The sequence below is a fragment of the Hevea brasiliensis genome, chromosome 10 (assembly GCF_030052815.1).
Source record: "Hevea brasiliensis isolate MT/VB/25A 57/8 chromosome 10, ASM3005281v1, whole genome shotgun sequence".
NCBI classification, from domain to species: domain Eukaryota; kingdom Viridiplantae; phylum Streptophyta; class Magnoliopsida; order Malpighiales; family Euphorbiaceae; genus Hevea; species Hevea brasiliensis.
The window spans coordinates 26691695-26704575 of NC_079502.1; the positions used below are offsets into that span (position 1 = coordinate 26691695).

A 12881-nucleotide genomic window follows, 5' to 3' on the forward strand; every position below is an offset into this window, starting at 1 on the left:
TAAGGACATTAAATTGCCCTTGTATGCCTAAACTTATATGTATGAGTTGGATCGATTGACATGTCAATTAGGGACTACCGATGCAGTACTGCCCATGGCTTTTTAGCCTATCTCCTAGATGATCATTGAAAGGCAATGTATGCCCAACATGGTTATTCTTCTGGCTTTTATGCCCTACATGATTTTTTTGGCTTCATGCCTGCCCGCTGGCTTTATGCCTGACAAATGTATACATGATAGGCATATGGGGTGCCTAACTAGTATACTCCCATGTATCCAGTTTTTAACAGTCTTTCATAGGTTGCTTGGGCAATAAAATGAGTTAATTTGACTAAATACCAAACAAATAAACAAAGAAGAACAATAAACTGTAAAACACTCATAACTCATGAAATGCATTTCTATTATGACATCATACATATGAAACATGTATTTCTATTTATTTAGTTTATTTTGATTGTGTTATTGTACTATTAAGCAATATGCTTAGCACATTGGTTTTCCACGTGTAGGCACTAGAGACGGAGCCCAGTAGTGATCAAATCTGCAGTAGGAGAGTGGTCACCTCAGCTATTCATTTTGGTAGGGCCCTTGGATATCAGATATATGTATTTATTTTGACCATTGTAGATAAGAAAGCTTGTAATTAATTTTGTGATTGTATAAGTTATGTAACTTATGTCCTTGAACTTTTTATATATGAAATGAGATGAATTCCACATGAATGATTATGAGAAATTTTTATGTGCGGATGAAAGCATGATGAGATATGAATTGAAATGATTGAGTTTAAAATATAACGACATTAAAGCTACTGAGGAATAAGACAAGATAAGATAAGATGCTTCAACATCGAATGTGATTTTTCTTACTGTAGACCGGGTGAGGGGTGTTACATTTAGAGGTATTAGAGCATAGGTTTAGGCATTCCTAGGCTTATATAGATAAAAAGAGATAGTGTGCATGACATGCATAGGCTTTTAATTAGGAGTTGAGGTGACACTAATGCAGATCTGTTCTTCTGTTCATTTTATAGGTTAGATGGCTACTGATCCTTCAGAACATAACCCTCCTAGATATGTGGAGGAAGAGGTCGAGAGTCATGTACCTGTACGTAGTCAGGATCGGGATAGGAGAAAGGAGTCTTCATAGAGTGCTGTCGATAGGGCCCAGTAGGCATTCTTGGAGTAGATGACTCAGATGCTTCGTTAGGTTAGCAGAGCTTTTCCATAGCCACAGCCAGTGCAGAGGTCCCCATTGGAGAAATTGAGGAAGTATGGGGTCGTTGACTTTAAGGGTAAGAAGGAGGATGATCCAGCAGCTGCAGAGCACTGGTTAGAGAGAACTAAGAGAGTACTACAGTAGCTACACTGTACACCTTAGCAGTAGTTAGAGTGTGCTCTTTCCCTACTATAGGAGGACTCCTATCAGTGGTGGGTCACGGTGTCCCGGGTTGTATAGCCGGTAGTGATTACATAGGACTTCTTCTTAGCTGAATTCAAGAAAAAGTACATCAGTCACATGTACTGATACACTTGTATTATATAGATGTTTTTAAGCACATTTGTATACCATTTTATAGCATTTAGGTAAGTAATCTCATGCATAGTCATTTATTTCATTAACTTTTGTGATTTTCATTGACAAACCCTCAATTCCATGTTTTCTGCATCATTTTAGGTGTTTGGATGGAGTTCCAAGGTATAGGAATACAAAAGAAAGCTTGGAGAAACACATAAGGAAAATAAGTGTTGCTGATACACTTTACACGGGTCGTGTAATCATAGACACAGACCCGTGTAACCTACTGCCAAAGGAAGAATGAGAAGGATAGGGAAGAAATGCAATACACGGGCCGTGTATTCAGACTCCTGTAAATCCTGGCAACCCATGTAAGTCTCTGCTTGGCCAAGCTTGAAGAATTCTCTAAGGAATGAAAGTACATGGGTCGTGTACCTGGACCCGTGTAAAACCCTGCACCCCGTGTAACCTTCTATAACATCACGAGATGCAGCCTTCAAAACTCCAATAAGTTACACGGCCCTGGGCCATATAGTGATACACAGGCCATGTATCGTCGATAGCTAACTTCCTGATTTCACTCCAGCTTTTATTTTTGATGGAGAGAAGAGACTTTTGACACTTTTGGGACTCTAAAAAGACCTAACCCTAGGCCAACCATTATAAATAGAAGCGGCAGAAAACAAAAGAGAGAGAGCCTTTTTAGTTTATGAAGAGTTTTTCTTTTAAAAGTAATTTCTTTCAGAGTAGGTTTGGTAGAAGACAAGAGATATCATTTTCATTGTCTTCGCAGCTGTCAAGAGGAGAAGGATATCAGTATTAAGGAGGAGCCTTTAGCCGAAGTTCCACAAGATCAAAGCTGTAGATCCTCTTCGGTTCTTTCAATCCATTTCTCTTAATGGATTTTTATTGTTCTCTATTTTATTTTTATGTTTGCTAAACTCACCATGAGTGAGTAGTTTCCATATTCTGGGATTAGGAGAGTAATGCTTGTTATCATTATTATGGATAAACATTAAGTTTATTTATTGGATTTGAGATTTGTTCCTTGATTCATTTTCTTGTGGCTTTAATGCATGCTATGTGTTGGTACCCACTTAACCCACTTAGTATTGATTACAGACATTAATTGAAGGATTGAAAGGTGAAGATTAATATTAGAAAATCAAGATTTTGAACCTAGAAAATCTGACCTAGAGATAAGCTGATGACCTTTGTAGAGTTCTAAAATTAATTAAAGATCTTAAAGGGTTTTAATTAATTTTATCACCACAAAAGTAGAGTTTAGGTTAATTAAAATACACCTTAGGTGCATTGAGAGAGGACTTAGGATATCTTAGGATTAATTTCCATCAAGGCAAACGATTCTCAATCCGGTGAATAGACAATATTATATCTATAGTAAGATTAAAGTATGAAATCTTAATTCTGGAATTGTTTTAAATTAGATTATTTCATTTTAAGTTTATCATTCTAGTGTTTAAAATAGATAAGATTTAATCCCTGATTTTACTCGATAGCCTAGATAGCCAAAATCACTGTGTAGTTTGGTATTTACTAATTAAATTCCTTGTGGGAACGATACTCTACTTATCACTTTATTACTTGTTAGCGATCCGTGTACTTGCGGTGGTTGTAAAACCAGCAAACAAGTTTTTGGGGCCATTGCCGGGGAGTTTAGTTTTAGTAATATTAGGCGATAGGTAATTTAGCTGATTTAGGCATTTTCATTTATTATTCAATTTTGTTTAAATTGTTTTATTTTCTTATTCTTTCTCAGGTGATTGGATTGGTACATGACCAGAACAAGACCAGAGGAAGAAATCTTTGATTTGGATCCAGAGATAGATAGGACCCTAAGAACTATCAGGAGGGAGAAGAAACGTAAAGGACAAGATCAAAGAAATCCAGAAATTCCAGACATGGCCAACAATAATAACAATAAGCCAAGGCTTTTGAAGGACTACAGAGCCCCCTCTATATAAGGATTCCAGCCTAGTGTTACAAGACCCTCAGTGGATGTAAACAATTTTGAATTAAAACCAGCATGGCTCCAGATGATCCAACAGACCCAGTTTGGGGGTTCACCAATAGAAGATCCGCACTACCATCTCCAGTGCTTTCTTGCCCTTTGTGACACATTCAAGATGAATGGGGTCTCTAATCAAGCCATAAGACTCAGAGCATTTCTATTTTCCCTTCGAGATAGAGCAAGGAAGTGGCTACTTTCTCAACCAGTTGGGACATTCACCACTTGGGAGGACCTCTCTTAAGCCTTTCTAGCAAGATACTTCCCTCCTGCGAAGATTGCAAAGTTGAGAATTAAACTCAACACCTTTAGGCAAAGGGAAGGTGAATCACTCTATGATGCATGGGAGAGATACAAAGACCTATAGAGGGAATGCCCACACCATGGCATAGAAGACTGGCTCCTAATTCAGAACTTTTATAATGGCCATCGCCTCTACAAAGAGCACAGAGATTCAAAGAATGTAAGGTGACCTAATGGAGAAAACAGTGGATCAAGCACTTGAACTTCTAGAGAGGGTCGCATATCACAACTATGAGTGGTCGAATGAAAAGGGAAATACAAGGAGAACAACAGGGATCTTAGAAGTGGATGCTCTAAGCATGATAAATGCTCAATTTGACCAGCTCACAAAGAGGCTTGAGAAAATGCTAGCCAATGCTACAGGGATAAATAGTCAACATGATGACAGCTATGGTGTTAGTAGTATACCCTAGAGCATATCATTTAATATGTATCATGTACATGTTTTTATTAATAAAAGGCATTTTCACTTTTTTATGGCGTTAGTAGTATGCCTTAGAGCATATCATTTAGTATGTATCTTGTACATGTTTTTATTAATAAAACGTATTTTCACTTTTTCGTTTACATAATCTATTTATGTGTAATAGAAAAGGTCCATTGATATTTTATTAGAAATTCTATTCTTAAGTTGTTAAGAATATGAGTGACAGTATTTCTAGTATAAAGTATCATAAATAGGTTCACAATCGATGATACTTCACAATAAGGACATGACTTATCCAGAAAGATTGTATTCATATTTGTTCCAAAGTTATTTGTACGAGATATAAATAAGATAGAATGCTGAGTCTCATACCATATAACAAACATGATAGGCACTTATACATGATAAGTAGGCCAAACCAGTGACACTTATGACAAGCACATGGAGTTTACTCTTGTCAATACATTGTCATAAATCATATCAGTGTATATAATCTTTAGACCTGAGATAGCACAGTTATCTTGTATATAGGTGGTTTGAGTTTGATACTGCTTTCATACTTGTACTGTGTATAGGTATATGGGCATGTGTTGGCTCCTACTAGTTATATATGGAGGTAGGTGTTGATCAAGATGGAATCTATTACCCTAAGTAAAAAGGGATAAAATCCTATGTTTATTTAATTGTTCTTGATATTTTAAGTTCCTGGTCAGGACAGATAGATTTAATCAGAAAAGAGTTTCTGATGAGAAAATCTTTTTAATCAAGAACTGGAATTAAATGAAAACATAATATTCATAGCAAATGGGGTTTGATATAAACCATGACTCCAGTTTGAATTGGGATTTTGCAACAGAGAGATTCTAGTGCATGGTAACATATGATTATAGGTTCATTTAAGGTAAACCTTATTACTAATTGGGTGGCCATGGCATACTATGCTAGGTGTTAACCATGGTTTATGAGGTGTATAAAATGACTTAAAGAAATCATTTATGGTAAGCAAGAGTTCTTATGATATTAAGAGTTGATATCATGTCTCATTGCCAATTAGTGATGAGCCTAGTAAGTCACACACATACATAAGTAATCACCAAATTAAATATGATTTAATTAATTAATTAAAGAGTTTAATTGATTAATTAAATAGGTTTGATTTGCAATTAGATTGCAAAGTCCCTAGCATGGCTTGAAACCAAATATAGGTTATTGGATGTATAGTATAAGTTAAATTTATATTTAAAGTGTTTAAATATGAATTTAATTAATGAGAAATTAATTAATAAAGATTAATTAATTAATTAATTTATATTTGATATAAATTGATTAGAAGAAGAGAAATAATTATTTTGGGTTGAGAACTCAAAATTAAGACACAACAGTATTTTGGTCATTTCACAGGTTGACATGTGGCACCATGAGATGGTGACACATGGCACTACACATAAGCTTGCCAAATGTCTTTTAATCATATAAGATGATCAAAGTCAAGATTAAATATGGGTTTGACACTTGGCACAATGTGAATGGGTCAATTAAACCTAGAACCAATCAGAGGGTGACATGTGGCAAGGGTTTTAAGTGGTGACCTAGCTACATAAGTGTAAGGATGAAAGAACAAAAATACAATCTGCTCATTCACAAAAGGTGCCACCACCCTTGGCTCCTCTCCCTTCTCTTCTTTTTCATCTCTCATCAATTCAAAGAGATTAGCAAGCAATCTCTTGAATTAAAAATACTAAAAATTGTTTCTAGTGTCCTGTTTACATCTGTAATATCTCAAGAGGCAAAACTTGATTTTCTAATTCATAGAAAAAGCTTTAGAAGCTATTCAAGGGCTGCCATATGTGATCTTGGTGTGGACAAGCTAGAGGGATAACATCTGGTGTCCTAGACGCATCCCAAAGGTGTCAAATACACTATAGTGCATCAAGAGGTTAGTGCATTTGTTCTTGATCTAATCTAGGGTTCTAATAATTAATATGATTAATTCTAAAATCTTAAATGGTAGATGTAGATCCAAAAACATATTAAAAGAGTTTTAATATGCTGTTTATCATTGAAATCAAATAGATAAAAATGAATCTTGCATGATGCATGTGACCCTAGGTGAAAAATTTTTGAATTCAATGATATAAACTTGTGTTTTTCATGCTTCCGCTCCTTCAATTGGTATCAGAGCCACTATATTTGCCATTTCGATTGTTGATTATATGGTTTAATTGTGTGGTATGATCATGAGATGATAGATCCATTGCTAGTTGTAAAGAAAGGTGGCGGCTTACTGACCAACACCATTGGTGCGCACAATTTGTGGCATCCAATGGTGTGCACAAGGTTTGGCTTTTTAATTTATAATTGTTGTATGATTTAAAAGCTCATCCTATATCTAATTAAATTGTTTAATTAGAGTTTTAATCACACAATTAAATTTTAATTCAAATATGAATTTTTAAAATTGTTTGAATGTGATTCAACTATGAATTTTTAAAATTGTTGAATGTGATTCAAATCTGAATTTTAAAAGTTGTTTGAATGTGATTCAAATCTGAAATTTTAAATTTATTGGAATGAGATTCAAATCTGAATTTTTAAATTTGTTTGAATCATATTCAAATCTGGATTTTTAAGTTGAATATGAGATATTCAATTTAATTTAAGTATGTATGTCTTATTTAATTGTTAAATAGTGATATGCATGATGGATGATCATGGACTATAAAAGACCAATGTGATTGGATTTATTTCTTTTATATTTCTTTAGGTTGTAAATTAATTAATTTATTTTAATTTATTATTGGGCATGTATTATTAAGGTTGTAATAATTTTGGGTTGTAATTTCATTTATTTAGTTCTTGTTAATTCGCCTTGGTATGCCAAGGATTACTATGTAATTGGATTGCAAGAAGATCAAGGAGGTCAAGAGCATTGGTGGGACCAATGGGAGGAATTCAAGATCAAGTGTTGATTATGTACTCCTTCAGCAACTCTTGTAATATGAACGAATGAAATGCACCTAGGAATGCCCTGATTCAATTCTTAGTGGCTCAGAATTGAATCCCTTAGAAAAGTCCATGATCATACCATATTTATTTATTATCCATGAATGCATGAGATGTATGAGAATGTATGCAAGTATATGATATATGCATGCTAATTGGATAATGTACAAAGTGAGACCTTAATAGTAATTAGGACGACCATAAAATCTTCCAAACAAATGATTAAGTTGGAAATGGTATAATTAAAGTAATTATAACATGGGCCCTCTATTGAGGCAATTAGTTTAAGAAATTTTAAATACTTGCATAAGAAGCAATTAATTTAAGAGATTTTCTTAAGAATAATTATTAAGCATGAGATGTTGTAAACATGTAAATGGTTTGGTGGTGAATATTGGATGTACTTGAGGTCATTAAAATTATTTGCATAATTACTGGCTTAATGGGATCAACTTAACTAATGCAAGATAAGTCAATAATAGATGTACTTGAGATTTTGAGCATTAGGGGCTAGGTAAAGGATTGAACATCACATGAGATGTGATGGGCAAGGAGTTGCTTACTTATAGTTTATTGTAATTCTAATAATGGACGTACCTGAGGATGATCAATAGAATTATAAGAATTCAATCACCCACTAGAAATCCATCCAACTAAAATTTTCGTTTTCTACTTTGGAAATGTAGGATTCGCTAAGTTAGTTGGAGGACCAATTTGATTAAAAGACCATAATCATTTTGGTTAATTACATGATACATTTACTAATTAATCTGGTTATTTTCTACAGTTAATTTTCTGATAATAATGAGCACAGAACAACCACCACCATCTAATATCCTTGCAAGCATACTTGATCGCAATAGGTTAACAGGACCTAATATGTCTGATTAGCTAAGAAATTTGAAACTTGTCCTGAACCTTGAACATATAGGATATGTTCTAGACTCAAATGTTCCTGGTCCCTTACCTCCAGAGGCCACTCAAGAGGAACATGAAACTTTGGACAAGTGGAAGGAGCATGATATAAGAGCGAAATGTTACATGCTTGCTTCCTTGAGTAATGAGTTACAGAAGCAGCATGAGAACATGTAGAGTGTGAGTGAGATCCTCCTTCACCTACAAGAGTTGTATGGTGAGCACAGCAAGAATGCTAGGTATGAGATATCTAGACAGCTATTCCGCATGAGGATGTCTGAGGGACAGAATGTTGGGGATCATGTCCACATGATGATTCGGCTGATAGAGCAGCTGGAACATCTTGACTTTAACATGGATTTCCAATTGCAGACGGAATTGATCCTTCAGTCCCTGCCTGAGTCTTTTGGGAATTTTGTGACAAATTTCCATATGACTAAACAGGAATGCACCTTAGCTGGTTTACTCAACATGCTGGTTATTGCCCAAAAGAATATGTCGGGTAATAAAGGAAAAGAGGTAGCTTTGATTGCATCTTGTTCTACTGAAAAGTCCAACAAGAAGAATGTTACACCTTACCCCACTGTAAGGCACAACATGCTCCCGTATAATACCTAATAAACTACCGAACTTCACCTACCGATAACTCATTAAGTACCCTACAAGGGATTTTAAAACAATTTTCTTACTTTTGATAAGTGGTGAGCATTTTCTAATAAGTATTAAAACATTTAATTAAAGTTGGAAACTAGTTAAAATTTTTGGCCCGTTTTATTTTTCCGCAAATTTTATAAAAATTTTGGTAGAGTTCCGTTTATATTTTGAGAAAATAGTTTTTCAAATACCTGTAAAAAGCACTTCCAATAAATTTTCTTAACCACTACTTCAATTTCACAATCAATTTCAACCAATTTCTCAAGTCTCAAAATTTAACTGTCAACATTTCTCAATTTTCAAAATTCAATAATCATTAAAATAATATCTATCAATCTCATTCAAATTAAAATAAAACATTTTCATTCATTAAAGACAAACAATCTATATATACATCATACTAAAATCTACATTAGGAAAATTCAAACTAAATTTTATTACAACTTTATACAAACTTTGTACAAACTACTCAAGACTCATTTTACATGTCCATACATTTATGTACATTACATATATCAAAATAAATTTCTACAATCAGGTTATAAAATATACTCGATATAACTTCAAGCAGGTAGCTCCCCTGTCCTCAGCAGCTCAGTCTGCTGCTCCTCTAGTCTCTAAATCTGTGACAGCAATAACAGCTATCGTTGAGTACTGGGACTCAGTGGTGCACAACATACTAAAATAATCTTTATGTAGAATTTAAATCACATTTATTCAAAAATTGAACTGAACATGAGAATTAAGTATAAAACATGAATTATGAGATTTTGATCTAAACAATTTCATTTCAAGAATCAAAACACATTTCACAAAACCCACAGTTAGATCATGCCATTCGAAACAAATATAATCTCAATAGCCAGAGGCTAAGGAGAAATCACATCACAAGGCTAGCTAGCTCAAATATATGGATATCCATTCAAATTCCTCTTCTACTGGCACACCTCAATACTTCATCCAGAGAAGGAATCAAAATTCGAAACTGATTACCCCCACTAGTCATGCTAGTGAGGTGTTCAAATATATGATCATGACATTGTGGTTTCAAAACTTATCTTAACAATTTGCTAAATATTGCCATTTCAAATATACACAATAACTTTCAACAATTTAAATCAAAACATCATAAATAATTTCACAAATAAACTTTCAACAATTCAAAGCAAAAGTAAAATACGTATTTCATTCACTTTATCAATGAATTTTAAAGCATGGTGATGTTGTGGACAAACTTCAAGCGAGTCGCCTCTTGGCCTTGACTCGGTTCCTCGGGTTCTTTCCCGATATTCTTTTCAACTGAAACACACAATTTTATAGTGTTTCAGTACCATAACTTAGCATAAATCTAAAAATAAATTTAACTTCACTTTTACCTAGCTCTAATATGCTAAACTCGACGTCCTTTAAATTTTTTTGTTTCGGGTTACTATTCACTATACTATTCAAGTCAAATTGTTGACTTTCTAAGGCTTAATAGGTATGGGAATTCCAACTTCACCCACATGCCACATTTTGGTCACTAAATTTGTTGGTTTTGGTTATTTATTTGAAATTCTAAGTCTTTTAGGTAAATTTGATAATTTTTAGTTTTGGAGTCTAAGGTTGCACTATTCCATTGGTCACTTTTCTGTTAGAATTTGGAAAACTTCCTTCATAGAAAATGTTTCCTATTGTCTTAAGTTTATTCTCCTTTTTGAATCACTCCAATTGGAGTTTTTTAGCTCAAGTTATAGCCATTTGAACTATGGCTGCCGGATTGGACTCAACCCAATTTTCTGGGCAATTTTGGTTCTGGCAGTTTTAGGTCACCAATTTTGTGTGGCCAAATGACTTGGTTAATGGCATAATTTGGGTTTGTGTTCTTCATGAAAGTTTTAGGTCTATATCTAAACAGTCCACTGGTAAACTTTCAGGTCATTTTGGCCTGCCTAGCTCAAGTTATGACTAAATGAACAAACATTGTTTATTTGATGAGTTTGTACAGGGCAGACTGAGATTTTCCAAGTTTGGTCAATTTGTTCACTAGGTTTTGGTCACTTTTTGGGCATGGTTTCTAAATGAAAATTGTGTCTTTTAGTGTCTATTTTCATTCCCAATTGGTCTCATACCAATTGGACTTGTAAATTTTCATTTTTGGTCCCTCAAAGGGACCTTGGTCATGCTGCCAGCAGCATGACCACATTGAATCCGAATTTGGTTTCAACTCCAACACTTTCAACACACTTCATTTGGTCACCATTGACCATTTCCCACCTCAAATTAGGTCCAAGACATCTTTTACCAATTTTTCACATTTTTGTCTCTAACCCTAAGTGTCCCAAAACCCTAACTTACTAAATTGTTGCATTTAACCACATTTAAGCATACCAATCTCATTAGCACATCCATACAAGCTTGCCTACCAAATTAAATTCAATCAAAACTCAAGCATATGCATAGCAACCCTAGCTGGCCAAAATTCAGCTTGGTCCCTCAACAATGTTTTTATTTCATTTGAAGTTTATTTACAAGTTCAATAAGTTAAAAATGAAAGAATCAAACTAAAATGTCAAATTTGCTTACTAACCTTTCTTAGAACTTCAAATCCTCCAAATCTCTATCTTTTGTTCTTCTTTCCTCTTTCAATCTTCTTCTTAGGTTGAGATAACAAGCTTTAATGAGGTTTTTATGGAAGCTATTAAGGTTTAGTGAAGAAATTTAAGCTTGAGTGCAAGCTTTAATGGAAGACAACCATGGTGAGGAAGAGAGAGAGTGAGGGCGGCACATATGAGGAAGATGAAGACTTTTGTTTATTTTTTTTTTCTTTTCTTTTTCTTTCTTTTTTTTTTTTATGTCTTAGGAAGACTAAAATAACTAATTAATTGAATTTATTAATTATACTATTTATGGCATCATGCATGATGTCATGCATGATGTCACCTCTTTTCACTTTTTCATTTTCTCTTCTTTTTTTTTATTTTTTTATTTTTCTATTAGTTCTTTAATTTAATTCTCGATTCCAAAATTTTCTTTTCTCCAATTTTATTTGACAATTGGGTCAGGAGTCAGCTCTCGGGTTCAATTGACCAAATTGCCCCTCGCCGGTTCGACCAGGTTTGTAAATAATTCAATATTTCTTCTGGCTCACTGACCTAATTATTTGACTGGCTTAACAATTCTTTTTCGTGATTTTCTCTTTTCCACTATGTTCGTAATGGTCCTAAGGACCGCGGCGTCACATTTTATGGTTCGAAGTTTGAGTGTAAATTGACTTCGCAACCCTTCCCGAGAGGGTCACCCACCGCTATGACTCTCGGCTCGTTTAACTTCTTATGTTCTGTTTTTCTTATTTATACTAAACTAATTGACAATTACTAATTATTTGTGTTTATAGGTTATCTAGTTGTCTTAAGTGTGGTTCTAATCCCCTTAATTGTCCGGACCGACTCCGATCACCGGAACAGTGAAATATACCAGGCCATACAAATAGGGGTGTTACAATTCTTCCCCCCTTAAAATAAATTTCGTCTTGAAATTTTACCTGGTATTAATCTCTGAATAGCTGTGGGTGCTGTCTTCTCATGTCCTCCTCTCGTTCCTAAGTAGCTTCTTGGCCCGAATGATGGTTCCACAGCACTTTTACCAATGGTATCTGCTTGTTCCGTAGCTGCTTCACCTCATAAGCCAGAATCTCTATGGGTTCTTCTTGATATGTGAGGTCTGGATTTACTTCAATTTCTTCCACTGGTAGTACATGAGATGGGTCTGATCAGTACCTCCTCAACATAGACACATGGAAGACATTATGTATCTTCTCCAATTCTGGAGGTAGTGCCAAATTATATGCCAAAGGACCCACTCTTTTCAGAATCTAATATGGTCCAATGAAGCGAGGACTCAGTTTCCCCTTCCTGCCGAATCTCATAATTCTCTTCCAAGGAGAAACCTTGAGGAAAACTTTCTCACCCACTGCATACTCAATATCTCTTCTCTTTAAATCAATGTAGGACTTCTGACGGTCTGATGCAGTCTTAAGTCGATCTCTGA

At 34.6% G+C, this 12881-nt stretch overlaps 1 non-coding gene across 1 annotated transcript; it reads right to left on the reverse strand.

Annotated features, from left to right (window-relative positions):
* Positions 1–3833: 3833 nt before the first annotated feature.
* On the reverse strand, positions 3834–3940 carry LOC131170023 (small nucleolar RNA R71). The gene has a single exon (XR_009140967.1). It is a non-coding gene; the product is annotated as a small nucleolar RNA R71 (small nucleolar RNA).
* Between the last annotated feature and the right edge of the window lie 8941 nt (positions 3941–12881).